The 21,342-nt window shown below is 36.5% G+C and overlaps 1 long non-coding RNA gene across 1 annotated transcript; it reads left to right on the top strand.

The window, feature by feature from the left end:
• The first annotated feature begins 1,624 nt into the window (after positions 1-1,624).
• LOC111734485 lies at positions 1,625-17,057 on the top strand. The gene is made up of 2 exons (XR_002778463.1): positions 1,625-1,847; positions 13,730-17,057. It is a non-coding gene; the product is annotated as an uncharacterized LOC111734485 (long non-coding RNA).
• The last annotated feature ends 4,285 nt before the right edge of the window (positions 17,058-21,342 follow it).

Genomic DNA, 21,342 nt, shown 5'->3' with positions numbered 1-21,342 from the left:
TGTGATTTTTATTTTTATTTTTCATTGTTTAGATTTGTTTTCCTCCTACCTTTAAATTTAAAAAATATTGAATCATGTATTTTTCTAAGAGTGTTTATAGATTAGTATTTTTAACCTTCCAAACATGATGAGAACTTTGAGCGCTTTACCCCCACCACCTCCACCTACAATCTTGTTACTGCATTTAAAATTTTTTTACGCCCTCCCTTTGTTGTAATACCATTTTTATTTATTTTATTGGATTTGATTTTTTAATTCCCATTCCCCATCCCCTCACATTGGGCAACTGTCAACTTGTTCCTCTCGTATCTTTACATATGTTTATGTTGTTTTTATTTATTCTTGTACATCCCACCCTATTAAACAAAAGCCATTTTCTATCTAAACTGTGAGACTCTTGTAAAACTTGCACTCAGAACATTCCCTTTAAAGTAGTAATCTTTCCTATGTCGTCTTTTTAAATTCTGATTTGTAAAAAAATTAATAATGGTAAATATTATGTGTTCCCATGTGTGGTTAAAAATGTACAGTCTCTTTTTTTTGTGATGCAGAGATTAATTCACATAGTTAGACTATTCTTGTTTTCAAATTTTTGAAGTCTTCAATAATTCTGACTTCTTTAATAATCTAATAAATTGCATCTGTATTATATTACAATGAGGCATATGTTAAAAATCTCTCATGATTGAGGAAATTGTTTCTTTTTATGATTATGTTTGTTTTACTCCCTTGTCAATTTTACAAGGAACCAAACTCTATAAAAAATTGAATTTTTGACTTTTACCTTTAATTGGCTTTTCCGAAAATATTCTGAGTTTGATAAAAATTTCCACAGGCCATGTATTGATTTCCTTGTGAACATGGAAGTCCACACTGAAATTACTTTGATGACAATATGGCTGGTTGGCAATATTACATAATAGTATATGATCTACATAAACTACCTTCCAAAGATTCCCAAGTTTATTCATAACATTGTGGTTTTTAAAAAAGCCCAGAAAACAAATGCATGAAATGATCTGATAAAAGGGTTAGATTAAGCTTTCAGTGGTATCAGGGTGAATCGTAGAGATTAAAACTGAGAATGCACATCATACGTGTAATCAAGTTAAGAAATCTATCAAAATGGTTCTTTTCAAAACTAGAAAGAATCCATCCTAGTATCAAAGTCAACATTTGCATCAAGATGGCAAAATTTTGATCCATTTTTCATCGATGACCAAATGTCACAATTGTACATATTAGAGAAAATCTTTACAAACATAATAAACTTGGAGCCTTTAGGCAGGATGAGTCTTCTCTAATCATCAGAAATTCGCAGTAAGGAGACCTTGAAGAATAATGAATTGGGCTACATAATTTAACCAAGAGTTAAGCAACACTAAACTTAAGTAAATACACATCGAAATCTTTAAAATATCATGTATGGCAAACTTTTTATCGAGAATTCAGTCCTTAGGGGATCATCATCATATTAATTTCAAAGAGAAATCTTGCAAATTGAGTAATGATGTTCGAGCCTTAAAACGTATTAAGTAAGTATGTGAGAAAGAGAGGAGCCTAGATCCCGCCCCCGCCCCGTGGGTCCCGCCCCTCCGCCCACGGTCCCGCCCTGTGCCAGAAGTGCTCGATTCAGGTCCCTCCTGCGACCCAAATTTTTCTTCAGCGACCACGCGGAGTTTCTTGCAGGCCCGGATGCATTAATGCTGCTGCGAATCTTGTTTGCGACCGTAATTTTCGGTTCTTCTGGTTGAACACTGAGCGTTTTGGTCCACAGTCCTGCACACTGGAAGCCTGGGGTGGGTCGCTACCGACGCTGAAGTTCCTCACCCGCACCTCCTGCAGCGGTGAGTACGGATCCAGGGGAGACGTCCGTATCCCTGACGCCTCGCTGCGGGGTGGAGGGTCTGCGCTCCTTTCGCGTAAACTCTAAGGGGGTTCCGTCTGTAATGTGTCTGCCTTCGGTTCGTTTTCCTGCTTAAAACCCTTCACTCGGCAGCCCATCTTCCCTGCGCCATGTACAGTCTTGGGAGATGGACTCGGGAGCTGGATTCGGACCCTCGGCGCCCCTCCCCCAGCCTCGCCACTCTTGGCGGAGGGAGCTCGGCTTCTCCCTTGGCGTGGGTTCTGCAGGCCCCAATTAATAAGGGGCCCGAATCCCAGGAAGCGGACACTGTTTAGGGGTGGGATTTAGGAGGATGTCACCGGAGGAGGTCAACCCCTCATTCCCACTCACGCGCGGGAGGGGCTTTGTGAAAGCAGTGACTGCGACCAGGAGGCCAGAAGGGCGGCAGGACGAGGGTGTGAGGGGATCACGAAAGAGAAGAGAGGATTAGATGTGCAAGGAAGCACAGCGGTCAGGCAGGGGTCTTTAAAGAGACGACAAATCAGAGGCGCTGGAAGGACTTGTCATCGATGGTTTGACGGACAGAAACTCGGAGAAGTAGGCACAGGAGAAAGAAAATGGAGAATATACAGGGAATGGAGGAGCTCCAGAGAGATGGAAGGGATCCAGGAGAAGGCGCCTGATGAGCAGAAACAGGGGCGACTAAGGGCGCTGTCCTCAGGTTTCGGGAAGAGAGCTGGGGATGCCCGTGCGGGAACAGTGGGGGTGGCAGGGTGACGGCGGAGGGAGAAGCCGCCCTGAGAGCTCAGCCAGCTGGGGGCGCCAGTGAATCGGGGCCAAGAGCGGTAATGGGAATCAGAGGGGACAACTGGGATTGGGAGAAAGAGGCAGAAATACGTGGAGATGGGGCGTAATCAGAAAGATGAGAGAGAAAGAGCCGCCATTTGCAGCCCTTATGTAGCCATGACCTGTGTCAGCCAGTCATGCCTCCCTTTCTTTTTCCTGGGATGACCTGACGGTGGTGGCCTGGGATAAGAAAAGAATGAATCTGTCACTGAATGATGCTTTTTGAGGGAATGTTAAAACTGTTGGATCTTTTCTCTTTTATCTGGGATATACTTTTTTTTCCTGCTTTGCTCATATTTAGTTCATTGTTTTTTGTAAAGTGTATTGAGAAATCTAAGTCTGGTGAATTTCTATATTTATGTAAATAATCTTTAACTCCTGAAGGAAGCTTTGGTGACATCACGTGACCACCTCTTATTCTTTGCTATATATGAGGTAGTTTTAATAACAGATGACCTAGTTTTTTGAGTTATTCTAATATTGAGCACCTCCTCCCCGCCCCCCCCCACCCTTATATGAGTTCTCAAGTTAGCAATCTGGGGACTACAAAGTAAATTACCCTCATGTCCTTCTTGTCCATTCTCTGGAAATGTTGAAGGAGGGACTGATTGGACCTGAAGCTTCGTTCCCACAGAGCTGGCCTATTCATAGTGAGTTAATTTGATCAGCAGATTTTCATACCTAACTCTTTTTCAGAGTTTTCAGCACCAAAATCTATCTTCATCATTTTACAGTTTTTTAAATAATTTGCTGTGATTTTCTGGAAAAAAAGGAAAGATATCCACTCAGTGAGTCTGCCTTTCTAAAAGTTCTTGGGCCACATTCACACTACCAGACATCTCAAGTGTGTGGATTCTGATATCTGTATCCCAGTGCTATAGGGAACAGGTCTGAGGGAGCAAGGTCAGCACCACTGGGGAAGACTTAAAGCTGCCATTTCAAGGGTCTCCTGCAGACCTGCAGAGCCATAACTTCTTAGAGTGGGCCAGGATCCACAGGTGTCTTCATGCTCATTCCAACTAGATGTTTTTTATCAGGGTTCCCACTGCATCACCTGGGAAAGTTTTAAGAAATGGCTTCACCTGGGCCTCCCCACAGAGTTGGAAAAGTGGTCTGAGTGGAGCATCACTGATTTTTTAAAATGTTTTTAAACTTTTTTTTTATGGTGATATTGTTTAATGAAATCCAATAAGTTTCAGCTGTACACTTTAACAGTAAGGCATATATATATTTACACTGTGTGTTCACCTCCCATAGTTAGATTTCTTTCTGTCACCACATATTTGACCCCCTTTACCTCATTTACCTCCCTCTTCCTCTCACCCCCCTAGACTCTGGTAACCACTAAAGTCCATGTCCATGAGTCTCTGTTTGTCCTGCTCATTTGTTGCTTTTGGGTTTATATCTCACATATAAGTGACATCATGTGATTTTCAACTTCTGTCTGGCTTATTTCGCTTAGCAGGATTATCTTAAGGTCCATCCATGTTGTCGCAAATGGCAGTATTCCATCTCTTCTTATGGCTGAGTAATATTCCATTGTATACATGTACCACAGCTTCTTTATCCAATCATCTATCATAGGACATTTCGGTTGCTTCCATGTCCTGGTCACTGTGAATAATGCTGCTATGAATATCGGTGTGCAAATATCTTTTAAGATATCGGTTTTCAAGTCTTTGGAGTAAATACCCAATAGAGGGATTGCTGGATCATATGGTAGATAAATTCTTAGTTTTTTGAGAACCTCCATACTGTTTTCCATAGTGACTGTACCAATTTGCAGTGCCACCAGAGGTGTATGAGGGTTAACCTTTTTCTCTGCATCCTCTCCCACATTTGTTATTACTAGTCCTGTTGATTATAGCTATTCTAACAGATATGAGATAGTCTCTCATTGTGGTTTTGATTTGCATTTCCCTCATAGCTAGAGAAGCTGAGCATCTTTTCAAATATTTGTTGGCCATTTGTATGTCTTCTAGGGAGAAGTGTCTGTTCAGGTCATATGCCAATTTTTTTAATGTATCATTTAATTTTTTTTGTTGTTATTGAGTCGTATGAGTTCTTCGTATATTTTGGATATTAGGCCCTTATTGGAGGTGTTGCTTACAAATAAATATATTTTCCCATTCGGATGGTTGTCTCTTTATCTTATTGATGGTTTCTTTTGCTGAGCAGAAGCTTTTTAGTTTGATGTAGTCCTGTCCACTTATTTTAGCTTTTACTTCCCTTGCCTTTGAGTTCAAATTCATAAAATCCTCTTTAAGTCCGAGATCTTGAGTTTAGTTCCTGTTTTCTTCTATGCATTTTATTGTTTCAGGTCTTATATTCAGGTCTTTAATCCATTTTGAGTTCATTTTGTTGTGTGTTGATAGACAACAGTCCAGTTTCATTCTTTTGCAGGTGGCTTTCCAGTTTTCACAGCACCATTTATTGAAGAGGCTTTTCTTTCTCCACTGTATGTTTTTGGCCTTTTTGTTGAAAATTTTTTGCCCAAATAAACATGAGTTTACTTCTGGACTCTCGATTCTGTTCCACTGGTCCGTGTGTCTGTTTTGGTGCCAATACCATGCAGTTTTGATTACTGTTGCTTTGTAGTATAATTTGAAGTTGAGCAGAGTGATGTCTCAGGCCTCATTATTTTTTCTCAGGATGGCTTTGGCAATTTGGGGTCTTCTGTACTTCCATACAAATCTGATGACTTTTTGTTCTATTTCTTTAAAAAATACTGATGAGATTTTGATGGAGATTGCATTAAATCTGTATAATGCTTTAAGTAATATGGTCATTTTAGCTATGTTGATTCTTCTAATCCAAGAACACGGAATATTTTTCCATTTCTTTGCATCTAGTAAATTTCATTTACTAGAGTCTTATAGTTTGCATTATATAGGTCCTTTACATGTTTTATTAGATTTATTTCTAGATATTTTATTCTTTTTGTTGCAACTGCAAAAAGAATTATATTTCCACTTTTTTTTTAACACTTCATAATTAGAATATAGAAACATTGGATTTTTGAACATTGATTTTGGATCCAGAAATTTTACTGTATTTGCTTATTGTTTCAGGTAGTGTTCTTGTGGAGTCTTTAGGGTTTTCTGTACAGAGAATCATATCATCCGCAAATAGTGACAGTTTGACTTCTTTGTTTCCTATTTCGATGCCTTTTATATCTTTCTCTCATCTGATTGCACTTGCTAGGACCTCCAATGTTATATTGAATAACAGTGGCGATAGTGGACAGCCTTGCCTTGTTCCTGATCTTAGAGGGAAGGTTTTTAGTTTTTCAACATTAAGACTAATGTTGGCTGAGGGTTTGTCATATATGGCTTTCATTATGTTAAGGTACTTTCCTTCTATACCGATACTGTTAAGAGTTTTGATCATAAATTGATACTGTATCTTGTCAAAGGCTTTTTCTGTATCTATTGATATGATCATTTTATTTTTATTTTTTATTTTGTTTATGTGATGTATCACATTAATTGATTTGCATATGTTGAACCGTTCCTGTGCCTCTGGGATGAAGCCCACTTGATTGTGGTGCATATTCCTTTTAATATGTTGCTGTATTCGGTTCGCTAGTGTCTTACTTAGGATTTTTGCATCTGTATTCATGAGAGATATTGGTCTGTGGTTATCTTTTTGTGTGTTATCTTTACCAGGTTTTGGTATCAGGGTAAGATTGGCTTCATAAAATATGTTGGGAAGTATTGCCTCCTCTTTAATTTTTTTGAAAGAATTTGAGGAGAATAGGTATTATATCTCTTTGAATGTTTGCTAGAATTCACTGGTGAAGCCATCTGGTCCTGGACTCTTATTTTTTGGTAGATTTTTGATGATTGTTTCAATTTCCATACTGCTGATCAGTCTATTTAGATTTTCTGGTTCTTCTTGATTCAGTCTATGAAGGTTGTATTTTTCTAAGTACTGGTCCATTTCTTTTAGGTTATTAAATTTGGTGTTATATACTTTTTCATAGTATTCTTTTATGGTCCTTTGTATTTCTGCAGTGTCTGTTGTAATTTCCCCTCTTTTATCCCTGAGTTTGTTTACTTGTGCCCTTTATCTTTTTTCTTTAATGAGTCTAGCCAGGGGATTGTCAATTTTATTAACCTTCTCAAAAAACCAGATCTTTGTTGCATTTATTTTTTCTATTGTTTTGTTTGTTTGTTTGTTTCAATTTCATTTCTTTCCGCTCTAATTTTGATTATTTCTTTCCTTCTGCTGACTTGAGGCTTCATTTGTTCTTCCTTTTCTAATTTTTTAAGATGAAGTGTCAGGTTGTTTATTTGGGCTCGTTCTTGTTTTTGGAGGTAGGCCTGTAATAGGCCAAAAATGATATGAACTTTCCTCTTATGACCGCTTTTGCCGTGTCCTAAAAGTTTTGATATGTCGTACTATCATCATCATTCGTTTCTATGCATCTCTTGATCTCTCTTTTTATTTCTTCTCTTACCCTGTTATTCTTCAGTAGCTTGTTGTTAAATCTCCATGTATTTGTGGTTCTTCCTGCTTTCTTTTTGCAGTTCATCTCCAGTTTCAAAGCATTATGGTCAGAGAACATGATTGGTATGATTTCAACCCTGTTATATTTGTTGAGGCTATCTCTGTGTCCCAGTATGTGGTCGATTCTTGAGAATGTTTCATGTGCACTAGAGAAGAATGTAAAGCAGCTGTTTGGGATGGAAGGCTCTGTAAATGTCAATTACGTCCAGTTGGTCTAATGTGTCATTTAAGGACATTATTTCCTTATTGATTTTTTGTTTGGGTGATCTATCCATATCCAAATGTGGGATATTTAGGTTCCCTACTATGATAGTGTTTTGGTCTGTTTCTCCTTTTAGTTCTGTTAGTAATTGCTTTACATATTTTGGGGCTCACTGATTGGGATGAACATCACTGTTTTAATGAGGTTTTTTATGTGATTCTGTGGTGAGGCCAGGGATTAGCAGGCAGTCTCTTGGACACATTCGTGAGAGTTGAGAGCAGGCTTTGGTCAAGTGGACTTAAAAGGGTGTGTTTGAGGGGGAAAGCACCCCTTGTTCTCATTCCTATAGGAATTTGTGGACCCCTGTGTGAGGGCGAGCATAGGAAGACAGGTAAGAAGAAGCTTAGTTTGGTCTTTACACAGGAGCTCGTTGTCCATAACTGTCCAGTGACAAAGGACAGGAGAGGGCGGGTTTTTGTTTTTTTTTTTTTTTTTTTTTAGCATTTCCAGATCCTTGTGGTTGTGAGCATGGGAGAATCAGATGAAGGCTTCATCGATATTGTTGAAGGCATATTTTTAAGTTGTAGCTCTGATTCTTCAACATAAGTTTGCCTGAGTAAACAACTCAGAGCAGGAGCAGAACGAGGATAGGGATGAAATGGTTGCTTCTCAGGTAAATGTTCTGTTCTGGGTCAGAGGCTGTGTCTGCTTTTCCTTCTAAAATTGGTGGATTTGCAGCCTGCAACCAATGATTCTCTACTTCTGACATCCCTGCCAAACAAGGTTCTTTGCAGCTACTTCGGTTTTTGTTTGTTTGTTTGTTCGTTTGTTTGTTTTTTAATGAGAGTTGAGATCGGTGCTTTAGATTACTTCTGTCCTTTGTTCTAGAGCTTTCTCTGCATTCTCTCCATCCAGCCTCCCTAAAGACATAAAGAATTCTCACCTGGAATTAAAGACCCTCAGCTATTGAAAAAATATTCTTGGTAATAGACCAACAGGGGAAGGCATTGATGTCCAGCATCTTTATGTGGTGACTAAGATGCTCGGGTGTTGTCAAGAAGAGGAGTGAGTGTAGGTTGTAGGTTCATATGGTGGCAATGTCAGTACTGTAGAATGGGATTAAGGAATTTGATGTTTGGCCAGAATGACATTAGTGGTCAGAGTAACTCAGAATGTTCTGAAAAAAGAGTAATTAGAAGAAACTTTCTCACTAAATTTGTAAGAAAGACTTACTATTTAAATGTAGTATTAGAGTTACAGGACACAAGAGCTATGTGTGATTGAAATTTGCATAAAACTAATGTTTTTTTATGACCAGGTTTAAATTATCATTTATTTATTCAATTGTTTTTGCCAGTAATATCATAGCCGAGATAATCTGTCCTTTCGTATGCCTTAGACACATGATAAATTTGTTCCATTCCACCTGCTTTTCACTGGTTGAGGTTCTCTTTTCCCTATAAAGTTAATATTTTTCCTTTTATCTTTGATATGGGTCTTGGAGGGATTTATTGAGAGATTTGCAAAACCATTATGTTTTATTTGGAAACTCTCGTTTTCTTTGTCTCTCTTTGCTTTCATAAATTAAGGCCCTCACCTTTCTTTACTAAAGCGCATTGGCTTAAAAAACTGTTGCTCAGCAATTAAAAGTATTTAAATATCTATTTCCTACACAACTTATTGTGAGGTGATCTATGTTAAGTAAATTCATTATCATCATTTGCTTCAATTCATGTCTTCTTGACCAGTTCTTCATATTTTCTTCTAAAATGTTATGTGCCGCACCTCTGAGGCAATGAAGAATTTCGAAACACCACAGCTAAGGACTTGACCTTCATCTGCAGTTTCCTATATGCTTTTTGGATGCAGTTGTTCTCCTAGTGGTTTTAGTCATCCTCTGTGACAAATGTTGGAAAACCATTCATCATAACAGCCACCATTCATTTTCAGCTAATAGGCTCTGTTGCACCTCAAAAAGCCTATCGAAGGACTCACAGGTACTACCACCCAGGCCACATGGTCCACATGGAGAACATAGCCAATGGTGTCTCAAGTGCCTTCCTCCCTCTGCTGCCAGTCAAATAGAAAGCAAGGTGAGGAGAAAAAAAATAGCATAGATGATAGAAGCTTTGTTTATCCCTCTTGTGACCAAATCAAAGTTGTGACAGAAACTCAGAGCAAAAAGCAAAGAATGTTGCCTGGGATCTAGATAAACAGAAGCACTACAGCTATGGAGAGAAATAATTAATCAACCTGCAACTGTAGAAGTTAGGAGGTGAAGACACGAGACTGCATGGTCCCCGAGTGGCTGAGTAGGACAGATGGTAGGTATGGCAGTGGCAGCCAGCAGCTGCAGACGCTTCTTAAAGGGGCTGTGTCCACAAGCAGACTCTCGTGGTGATGGATGTGCTCTCTCTGAGCACCAGTGCCGGGTAGGCTGCTCAGGGGGCACCAGGGACTTAACAGGGGGACACTGAGTTGTCAGAGCGAGGGCTGGAGGTGAGGCTCTTTCCTGGACAGAAGTGCCAGCGATATCCATTGCTCCTCTGTTGAGCCCTCCCCAGTCCCAGTGTGTGGACACAGCACCGCCATGGCTGAAACATCAAACTGAATAACAGGTTTCTCTGCCCAGAGGATTCCCTGATACTCCAAATTCCCCCAACTTACAGCCCCACCTAAACCACATCTAGTTTTGTCCTCTGTGAGTCTGGTGCTCCTTGCTTAGCCATGCCAAGACTCACACTTGTGGCAGCAAGCTTTGGTTTCTGGTGTGGTTTCTTGAGGCAGCTATAAGCACAGCATCTGTGGATTGCTTGCTGATCCTTAATAGGTAGCCTCGGAGGGGCACAGGCTAGAGCTATACTTGGCCTGCAGCTGAATCCCTCTCAAGACTGTTCCACTGGAGACCTACTACACAAAGCCACACTAATAAGACTGGGAAACTTAAGAGCTTTGCTTAGTACATATAAACAGACACAGAAAGGCAGCCAAAATGGGAAGACAAATAGGTAGAAACCATATGAGAGAACAGAACAGAGATCCAGAAATAATGGAGTCAAACAATCTATCAGATGTAGAGTTCAAAACACTGGTTATAAAGATACTCAATGAATTTAGGAGAAGTGTAGATGAATTTAGTGAGAACTTTAATAAACAGATTACAAAAAACATTAAAATGGAAATGGAAATTATAAAAAGGACCCAGTCAGAAGTGAAGAAAATACATTATCTGAGATGAAGAGTTGGAATAAACTCTTATTAGCTGGAATAAACAGAATGTATAAATAAGAGGATCAAATGACTTATAGAGGATGGGGAAGCCAAGGACCCTTAATCAGAATGGCAAGAAAAAAGAAGCCAAGACTATAATAATAATTTAAGTAGCCTATGGGACACTATTAAATGTAAAAATATCCATGTCGTAGGGGTACCTGAAGGAAAACAAGACTTTGAAGAGCTGTTTGAAGAAATAATGATGGAAAACTTCTGTCATCTGGTGAGGGAAATAGACATACAACCCCAGGAAACTCAGAGAGTCCCAAGAAAGAGGAACCAAAAGAGGCCCACACTAAGACACATCATAATTAAATACCAAAGGTAAAAAACAAAGAGATTCTTAAAAGCAGCAAGAGAAAAGCAGTTGGTTACATACAAGGGAGCACCCATAAGACTGGCAGCTGATTTCTCAAAAGAAACCATACAGGACAGAAGGGCTTGTCACAAAATATTCAACATGATGAAAATCCAGGATCTACAACCAAGAATATTTGTCCAGCAAAGCTATCATTTAGAGTTAAAGGACAGATAAAGAGCTTCCCAGAGAAAATTAAGCTGAAGGTATTTATCAACACCAAGCCAGTATTATAGGAAATGTTGGAGGGACTTTTTTAAAAGGAAAAAACATGTATCAAAAACAGAATGGTAATAACTACATTCCTATCAACAAGTACTTCAAATGGAAAAGAATTAAGTACTTCAACCAAAGATAGAGTGGCTGAATGGATAAGAAAACAAGACTCCTACCTGAGCTGCCTACAAGAGACTCACTTCAGATTAAAAGACACACACAGACTAAAAGGAAGGGGATAGAAAAAGAGATTGCCTTGATGGACCTAAAGGGTATTGTGCTGAATGTAATAGGTCTGATAGAGAGAGACATATATCGCCTGATTTCAAGAACATGTGGAATCTAAAGAACAAAATAAACAAGAACAAAGGCAGAAATAAACTCAAATAGAATGTTTTGAGGGCTACTGTTTGGGAGGGAGGTTGGGGGAATGGCAGTGAAAAGGCAAAAGGATTAAGAGGTACAAATGGATAGTTGCAGAATAGACATGGAGATGTAGAGTATAGCATGGAGAAGATGGTTAATAATGTTGTAATAAATATGTAAGGTGGAAAAGTGGTACTAGATTTAGTGGGGTGATCACTTTGCAAGTTATGTGGATCTCTGATCACCGCTATACAACTGAAACTGGTATATTATTGTAGACCAACTATAATTGAAAATAAAACTCATTGAATTGTACAATATAAATATGAACAACTAGTTGTCTATTCTATTTTATTAAAGCCAGAAAAAAAATCAGATATAGACAAAGACTTAAAAAAAAAAATTAAGAGAATTGGCTTTTGATGTGGAGGCTTTCATCGATCAGGCCTTGTTCCTATGAATTTCATTATATTCCATACTCATGTCACAGACATACCCTACTTCATCACTGTTTGTATTTTCAAGAAAGTTTACAAGAATCATGTTATCTTTAAGTGTGTTAACTTTCTAATGGATAGCTCAGTACAAATGATACGTAAAATGTTCCAAAGAAATTAAAGACAAACGATAGCTCTAATTTATATTATTCTGTGTATTTATCTTTCTATTGTGTTTATACAGTAGAGTGTCATCTGCAGATAGATGCATGAGATTCATTGAATTGCAAAACAATCTTGATTTTATTGATGTGAAAATTTCATTCTCACTTCAATGCATATGTAGTTTCTATATACTTATCTGTCCTTGTGCATAAAATGTTAACATTGTTGGAGCTATTCTTTCTCCTTACTTGCTTAAGTTGTTTCTATTCTCAGTTACCAAAACTGATATGAACATTCATAAGAATTGCCTATGAGTTTTAGTTTGTGTCCTTCTGAAAAATCTAGAGAAAGTTTTGAGTAAAACCCAAGCCATTTAGTGGATGTTTTACAAAATGTTCCCTAATAAAAGAAGAAGAATATTGTTCTCAGCTTACTTATGTTCGTTAGAAATTAGTATATAAAAACTGTTAGAACAATATCTAGTATGTAGTAAATTTTCAAAAGGATTGTGGTTGCTATGTTCTCTATTCTATGAGAACTGTAAAATCCATAAATCTCTTTCAGTTCTAAGTCATGTATGAATTTTCCTCTGTGGTTTGTTTCTCTGTGCTATTCAACGGTTGGGCACACAAACCATAAACTTTGATGTAACTAGTTAAAAGTGAGGTTGTTAAAAATGTGGAAACAGGTTTACCTCAGAACTCCTCAGTCAGAATTTTATTTGTCGATCTTTATTATTATCTATGTTAAAATTTGAGAAATACTTTACACATCTAAACCATCATGACTTTTTTATCTTAGAAATGTATACAACAATCTTGTATGATACAAATATGACACTCAAAAACTCATATGCCTGTGTTGATATGCATGGTGTTTTAAAATTTATCTTCTAGGAAAGTAAAGTCTCTTCCATTGCTTCATGGGTCAGATGTCATCTTTTTACTCAAAGTTAGAAAATACACTAGAGAATATTTCTGTCAATGATCTAACTGTATTCTGGATACTTTTTTAAGTCGAAACTAGTCCTCTTAAGTCTGTTTTCATATTGGGTAACATTATGAGCTCTGTCCCTGGACACTTTTGTTTCAGTGACAGTTGACATTTAAGAATGTGGCCATAGATTTTTCTTAGGAAGAGTGGGAAGGCCTGGACCCAGCTCAGTGGAAACTGGACATGGACATGATGTTGGAGAACTACGGGAATCTGGTCTTCCTGAGTGAGGTCAGCTTCCTTCCAGAATGCCTACCCCACCTGCAGAGTTTCCTTTATCAGTACAGCATCTCTCTGAAGCTTCTGCTTTTGCATGGTAGAGTTTCAGATCTCTGCTCTCAAGGAGCATATTGGGGATTTGATGGTGTGAAAAGAAGTCTTTTACTTGGAAGTAAAACTCAGGTTTTGAAAATATACATATTGTCTAGTAGAATAAAGTTGCTGTCAGAAAACAGTATTTTGTGGAATTATTTTCTAGAATATTTTAACATTTTGTATCGTCCTCTCTTCTCTAGAATGGATTGGAAACTGGAGACTCTCCATCAAAACCCATGTTCCTTTTTCTAATGAACAGGTCTTGCTGTGTCTAAGCCTGACCTGGTCACCTTCTTGAAGCAAATGAAGAAAGCCTGGAATGTGAAGAGAAAAAAGACAATATCCATCCTCCCAGATAGGTGGAAATGAAGGGGGCAAATGACACAGACATGAGAGACAAAAGTCATGGAGAAGCCAGACCTTAAAATTTTGATTGGGAATCTCCACTTCAGTGGAAAGAATTTGAAAAGCTCAAGTTTCTTTCTGTTGCTGTTACAGAGGGACAGGTCTCTCCAAGATGTCTCATGCTTCTACGTCCTCTAGGAACTCCACCTGCCCCATGATCTATGTCACATTTACAGTGAGAGCCAACGTCCTCCCCATGGCCAGTGGGGGCCAGCAGGGTCTGCCTGCTCTGCCATTGCCTTGGGGGCCTGGGAGACTGTGTGCATGTGTTGAGAAGTTCTATGATAAGCCATTTTTAAGTTTCATTCTTGCCTCATGTGAGAACTTTGTGAAGGAAGTGATGGAGGTCCTGGAATTTGGTACAGAAATCCCAGGGGCACTAGGTACAAATGGCATATGTTTTCTGCTTTATAATTTCTAATCCTAAAAATGGTTCAAATATGACCCTACAAAGTTCAAACTCTAATTTCATAACAAGATACCTTTCAAAATCGAGAAGACTTCATTCTCTGTTTCACTTCACAATGTTCTTTTGCTTTGTATGAACCAGCCTTAGAAATTACAAGTGTCTGTTCCCAATTCCTCCATGTTTGAATAGGTTCATGTATCTATTTTTCTCACAGAGTTTGTCAATAAATGCCATAGGGGACCTTAGCACATTGCCCACAAAAGAGGAATGTCTCCACTGTTATCTGATGTCTTAATAATTATTTCATCATTCTGTCTTGTTCAAGTTAAAGTTGCCTGGGCCTGTGTCTTGTATGTTTTCACTTTCTGTTTAGATCTGTGTCAGATTTGTGCTTTTTGATTCCAAAGTGCTGATACAACATGGTCGAATGTATTTCTTTCATATGAAGTGGGTTATAGAATTTTTTAGGTGCCATATTTAGAGAAATATTTGCTTCCTTAATTTCAGTTTTCTCAAAGCAAAAAGTAATCGTTAGGTTTTTCATCTGCCTTGCTCAGCATGCCTATAATTCACAGTATACTTTAATCTCAAATGTTTATCTTACAGATCAGTGATTCTCTGATATTTTACAACTTTCTTGTTCTTTTATTTATAAACTAAGGTTTTTTTTTTTCTCTGTAGGCTGGATCACAGCCTCTACATTTTGTGTAAGAATACCAGAAATTTATTAATTATGTAATAAATTCCTCTAGTGTCATTCACACACTTATTTATTTAAAACATTTTTAGAGCTATTTATGAATGATTCTAATGCATTATTTAGGAAATTTTCTTGCCCTATAACACATGCCACTAATGAAAAATGCTTGCTCTTCATGGGGGCACACTCAAGGTTGGAAATTGCAGTTATATAGAATTGTTATTCAGTATTACATCTATGTAGTATTTTGAATTCTGGAATACATGTTTTATTTTTTGTTTTGTAATTTTATGACAGTGCTTTTACTTATTAATGGTAGGTTCCTCTAATTTAGCTACTTGCATTTTTGATTTTTACTTACATATTATGAATGTGAATGTCTTTTTTTCAGTTCAGTACACTTGAGACAAACTGGAGTTTAATTCAAATAATAGATAAGTCATATGTATGTTGCCGTTAAAATTACGTGCATGCTTGTATAATTTTACCCCAACTTTGTTCGTGACTTATCTTGTTTCTTTCTTTTTTTGGTTAATGATCAGTGTTTTATCCTGTGTAGTTAAGTAGTTATGGAAATAGTCTTACGTATGTTTATGGATGAATTTATATTCTCGTTATATGACAGAATCATTTTCAAGTTTGGCAAAAACATGTGACTAAAAATCTACCATTTCAACCATCTGTGTTGTGTTAAGTATATTCATATTGTTGTGCAGTGACTTCTGCAAATTTTCATCTTAAAAGTTATCCATTAAACTACTACTTTCTCATTTCCCTTTACCCGAAGCCATTGGCAACGACCATTTAATTTTTTTTTTCCTATGGGGTGGTCTACATTAGATGACTCACCTAAGTGTAATCATATCATTATCTGTTTCTTTGTGACTCATGTGCTTACTTAAAAAATATCCTCACGGGTTGTGTTAGAGGATCTGTTTCTATTTCAAGGTGAATAATTCTTTGTTGTATGTTTATTCTTCATCCATTCACCTATCCATGGACATTGGGGTTGTTTTCATCTGTTACAGGCTTCTTAGAATAATGCTGCAGTGTGCGGGGCAGTGCAAATGTCTCTTTCAGACCCTTTTTGAAGTCTCTTGGATATATACCCAGAGATGGATAGGCTGTTTCATGGTATAATTCTATTTTTAAAAACGCCATACTGTGCACCAATTTATATTTCATCCCACTGTACATAAGGGGCCAATTACTTTACATTTTCCTAACACTTGATATTTTTTGGTTTTTGATAGTGGTCATGCTAATTGGTGCAAGGTCATATCTCATCGTGGTATTCTTGTTAAACAAAGGATACAAACATTTCCTGGATGTACATTTAAAAAACCACTGGAAAGGCACATGGACCTGAGAACAGATATTTCATTGAAGCAGATGTCTGAGGATGAATTTTCATGTTAAGAGCAGTTTTAGATTCACAGCAAAATTGCATAGAGTTTCATAGAGTTCCCACAAGCCCCCTGCCCCTACACACATAGCCTCCCCTTTCTCCATAACTCCTACTAGAGTGGTATATTTGTTACATAAATGAAGCTACACTGACACATCATTACCCCCAAAGTTCATAGTTTGGGTTCACTGTTGGGCTGTCCATTCCATAGGTATGGACAGATTTATGGTGGCATGTATCTAATATGTCGGTATCATGCAGACTAGTATCATGGCCCTGAATATTCTCAGTGCTCCACCTGTTTATTCCTCCCTCTTGTAAACCCTAGAAACCAGTTATGTTTTTTCTGTTTCTATCATTTTGCCTTTTCTAGAAAGTCGTAAAATTGGAATGATATAGTATGTAGTTTTGTCAGATTGGCTTCTTTAACTTGATATGTATCTAGGTTTCTCCTGTATTTTTTCATGGCTTGATAGCTTATTATTTTATAGCACTGAATCTTATTCCATAGTCTGTCTGTACCACAGGTTATTTATTCACCAATTAACAGACATCTTAGTTGCTTCCAAGTTTGGAGTGTATAAATAAAGCTACTATAAACATCAACATGCGGGCTTTTGTGTGGATCAAAGTTTTCAAGTCTTTGGGTAAATACTCAACAGCACAATTGCTAGATCACATGGTGAGAGAATGTTCAGTGTTGTCAGAACCACCCATCTGTCCACCCACCTGGCTAGGGCATTCTGCATTCCCACCAGCCATGAACGAGAGAATTCCTGTTGTTCCACATCCTCACCAGCACTTGGTGTTTTCAATGCCCTGGGTTCTGGCCTTTCTAATAGGTGTGTAGTGTCATTTTAATTTGTTGTTTGTTTCATTCTTATGGTGGTTTTCGTGTACATTTCCCTGGTGACATATGATATGGGGCTTCTTTTTATGTACTGCTTTGCCATCTACATATCTTCTCTAGCATGGTGTCTGTTAATGTCTCTGTCTCTTTTAAATCAGGTTGTTTTCTCACTGTTGAGTTGAAGAGTTCTTTGTATGTTTTGCATAATAGTTCTTTAAATAAAGGTATGTCTTTTGTAAATAGTTTTGTTTTTGTTTTTTCCCCCAGTCTTGGCTTCCTCTTGTTGAGGAAGACTTGTTTGTTTGTTTTTCTACTTAATATTCAATTTTAAACATAAGTGTTTAAATCTTAACACTACATCTTAAAAAAAACTTGGCTAAGAATTTGCCTTAAAAAAATCTGAATTGTATGAAATTAAGTTTACTTTGAATTTGATAAAATTTAAAGTAACTGAAGCTATGTATTTATTCCTAGAATATACACATAATACACCATTCGTTGACAGAGAGGACATTGGGTGTAAATTTTCTGACTATTATATATCAATTCTAAAGACATTTTTTAATTCATTCATATTATATGATGCCATTATAAAGATTGGTTTTTATTCAAATTTTTTCTTTTTGTGCTTTTTTGCATGATAAAATATAATGTTTGTTGCAAAACATGAAACAGTAATCAAAATTTTTATTATGGTTCAATATGGGATCAGCTATTATGATGTACTTGACATTTATTTATTTATATGATATATTTATTTGTTCACTTATTCATATTATTTAAGTTCACTTGATGTGCAATGTTATATTAGTATCAGTTGTAGAGCATAGTAATTATTTATATTATCAGTGTCAAACCTTACAAAGTGATGACCACATTGAGTGAAGTAACCATCTGTCACCTTACGAAGTTATCACGATATTAATGACCATATTCCTTGTGCTGTACATTACATTCCCGTGCCTTACTCATTTTGTAACTAGATGTTTATAACTCCCAATTCCCTTCACTTTTTTCTTTTCACACTCTCATCTTCTCTGGCAACCATCAGGAAATTCTCTGTATCTAGGAATGTTTTTTTGATTTGTTTTGAGTTTTTTCGTTTGACTTATTTCACTTAGCACAATACCCTATAGGTCCATCCACTTTGTTGCCAGTGGCAAGATTTCCTTGTTTCTCGTGGCTAAATAATATTCCATTGTATATCTGTCATATTTTTTATCCATTAATCTATTGAGGGACTCCTAGGTTGATTCCATATTCTGTCTATTGTAAATAATGTAGCAGTGGATGTAGGGGTAGATATATCTTTTTGAATGAGTGTTTTCATATTTTTTGCATAAATGCCTATAATTGGAATTGCTGGGTCTTACGCTAGTTTGTAATTTTTTGAGGAAACTCTATTTTTTTTTTTATAGTGGCCATTCATATTCCCAACAGTTCATGAAGGTCCTCATCATTCTGTGCCCTTGCCAACACTTATTGTTGTTGATTTATTGATGATAGCCATTCTGGCAGGTGTGAGGTGATACCTTGCTGTGGTTTTAATTTGCATTTTTGGATGACTAGTGATGTTGAGGTGCTTTTTGTATGTCTGTTGACTATCTGTATGTTCTGTTTGGAGAAATGTCTATTCGGATCCTCTGTCCTTTTTGTTAGTCAAATTGTTTGATTTTTTTGGTGTTAAGTAGTGCGAGTTCTTTATATATTTTGGATATTTACTCCATATCAGATGTATCACTGGTGAATATCTTCTCCCATTCAGTTGGTTCTCATGTTTTGTTGATGGTTTCCTTTGCTGTGCAAAAACTTTTTAGTTTGATGTAGTCTATTGGTTAATTTTGTTTGTTTGTTTTCCTTGCCCAGGGAGACATGTTCAGAAAAATAATGCTAAGAGCGATGTCTTGGTGTTTACTGACTATGTTTACTTCTAGGAGTTCTATGATTCTTATGGTTTCAGGTCTTACATTTAAGTCTTTACTCCATTTTGAGTTAATTTTGGTATGTGATGAAAGTGGTCTGGTTTAATTTTAATTTTTTGCATGTGTCTGTCTAGTTGACTCAACACCAGTTATTGAAATTACACTCTTCTTATTGCACTTTTCTTATTGTGTGGTATAGGCATCCTTTTTGAAAATCATTTTACTTTCTCCACGAGAGCTTGTATCTGGGCACTGTTTCTACTCTGCTTCATGATTCTATGTTTTAATAGTTGTATTACACTTTTTTGATAGCAGTAGCTTTGAAGTATGTTTTAAAATCAGGAAGCATGATACCTCCAACTTTACACTTTGTTTCCTTGATTGTTTTGGTAATCTGGTGTTCTGTAACTTTCTATATTAATTTTAGAAGGAGCTTTCTATTTTTGTGAAAAGTGTCACTGGGATTTTGACAGATTGCTTTGAATCTGTAGGTCACCTTGGGTAGTCCTGATAGCTTATAATATTAAGCATTCCAATTGAGGATTATGGGATGGGTTTTTTCCTTTATTATTTTTTTCTTTAATTACATCAATATTTTATAGTTTTCATCATACAAGTCTATTACCTCCTTCAACATTACTCCTAAGTATTTTCTTTTAAATACTATTGCTAATGTAACTATATTTTAATTTTTTGTACTGCTTCCTGTTACTGTATATAAACAACAAATTTTATGTGTTGATTTTATATTTTGCCTTTTGATAAATTGGTTTGAATTCTGTTTTTCTTATTCTATGATTCTTTTGAATTTTCTAATATAAAATTCTGTCACATATTAACAGAAATCACTTTATTTCTTCCCTTTTTGTAGATACCAATGGTGATTACATAAGACATTTTAAAATTATAACAATATACTTTAAATTGATAGCATGAATTACATAGAAAAACTCTGCTTCTTGCCGTCTTCACCCTGTACTCACTTATGTTATTAATATTACACATCTCTTATGTTGTATACATTACAACAAATTTAAGATTTTAGTGCTTTTATTTTTTAAAGTTCTATACGATGAATTAAAAAGAATATGTTTTATCATTAGACTTCCATAGATTTTTATATTTGTGTATATATTTTCATTTACCAGAAAGCTTTACATTTTCATATGGTTTTGTCTTGTTTGCAGCCCCTTTATTTCGTCTAGAAGGACTTTATCATTTTTCGTAGGGTAGGTAAGAACGTTCTTAGAGTATTTAATCAGGAAATATCTGCACTTCTACATTGTTGAAGGACCATTTTGCAGATACAGTATTTGTGGTAGATTTTTGTTCTTTCATCAGTTTCAATATTTTATTCCATGCTCTTCTTCCCATAAGGTTTCTGTAGAGAAGCCCACTGATAATCTTAAAGGAGCTCTTTTTATATGACAAGTTACTTTTTTTCTTTTGCTACTTTCAAGATTTATTTGTTGCCTGTGATTCATGATACTTCGATTATAATGTGTCTTCCTGTTGATGGTTTTACAATCATCTAACTTAGAATTCAGTGAGCTTTGTTAATTCGTATATCTGTTTCTTTCTCCAAACGTGAGTTTAAGCCATTTTTTTTTAAATATGTAAACTCTGCCCTTTTTCACTCTCCTCTCCTCATGGGGTGCAGTTAATGTGTATATCAGTGCACTTATTGATATCCCATAATTCCCTTATGCTATCTTTATATTTTTATATATATTTTTTGACTTTCCTATATTGATAATTTAAAATAAACTGTGTTAAAGTTGTCTGATTCTTCTGCTTGTTCAAGTCTTTTGTTGATGCTTCTCCTACATTTTTTTAATTCAGATAATGCATTTTCCAGCTTGTAATTTCTGTTTGAATCTTTTTTATACTTTCTTTTTGCATTTCATTTTGATCATACATATTTTTTCTGATATTATGTAGTTAGTTTTCTGTTTTCTCCTGTTTTCCATTAGCATTTTAATGGGATTATTTTGAAATCCTTATCAAGTAATTAATAGATCTTTATTAATTTCTATTCAAATTCTGTAGATTTATTTTTTCTGATTTAACCATGTTTCTTTCTCTCTCTTTCTCTCTCTCTCTGTCTCTCTCTCTCTCT

The sequence above is a fragment of the Pteropus vampyrus genome, unplaced genomic scaffold (genome assembly GCF_000151845.1).
Source record: "Pteropus vampyrus isolate Shadow unplaced genomic scaffold, Pvam_2.0 Scaffold1423, whole genome shotgun sequence".
In the NCBI taxonomy this organism is placed as follows: domain Eukaryota; kingdom Metazoa; phylum Chordata; class Mammalia; order Chiroptera; family Pteropodidae; genus Pteropus; species Pteropus vampyrus.
This window is presented reverse-complemented; position numbering and strand designations above follow the sequence as displayed.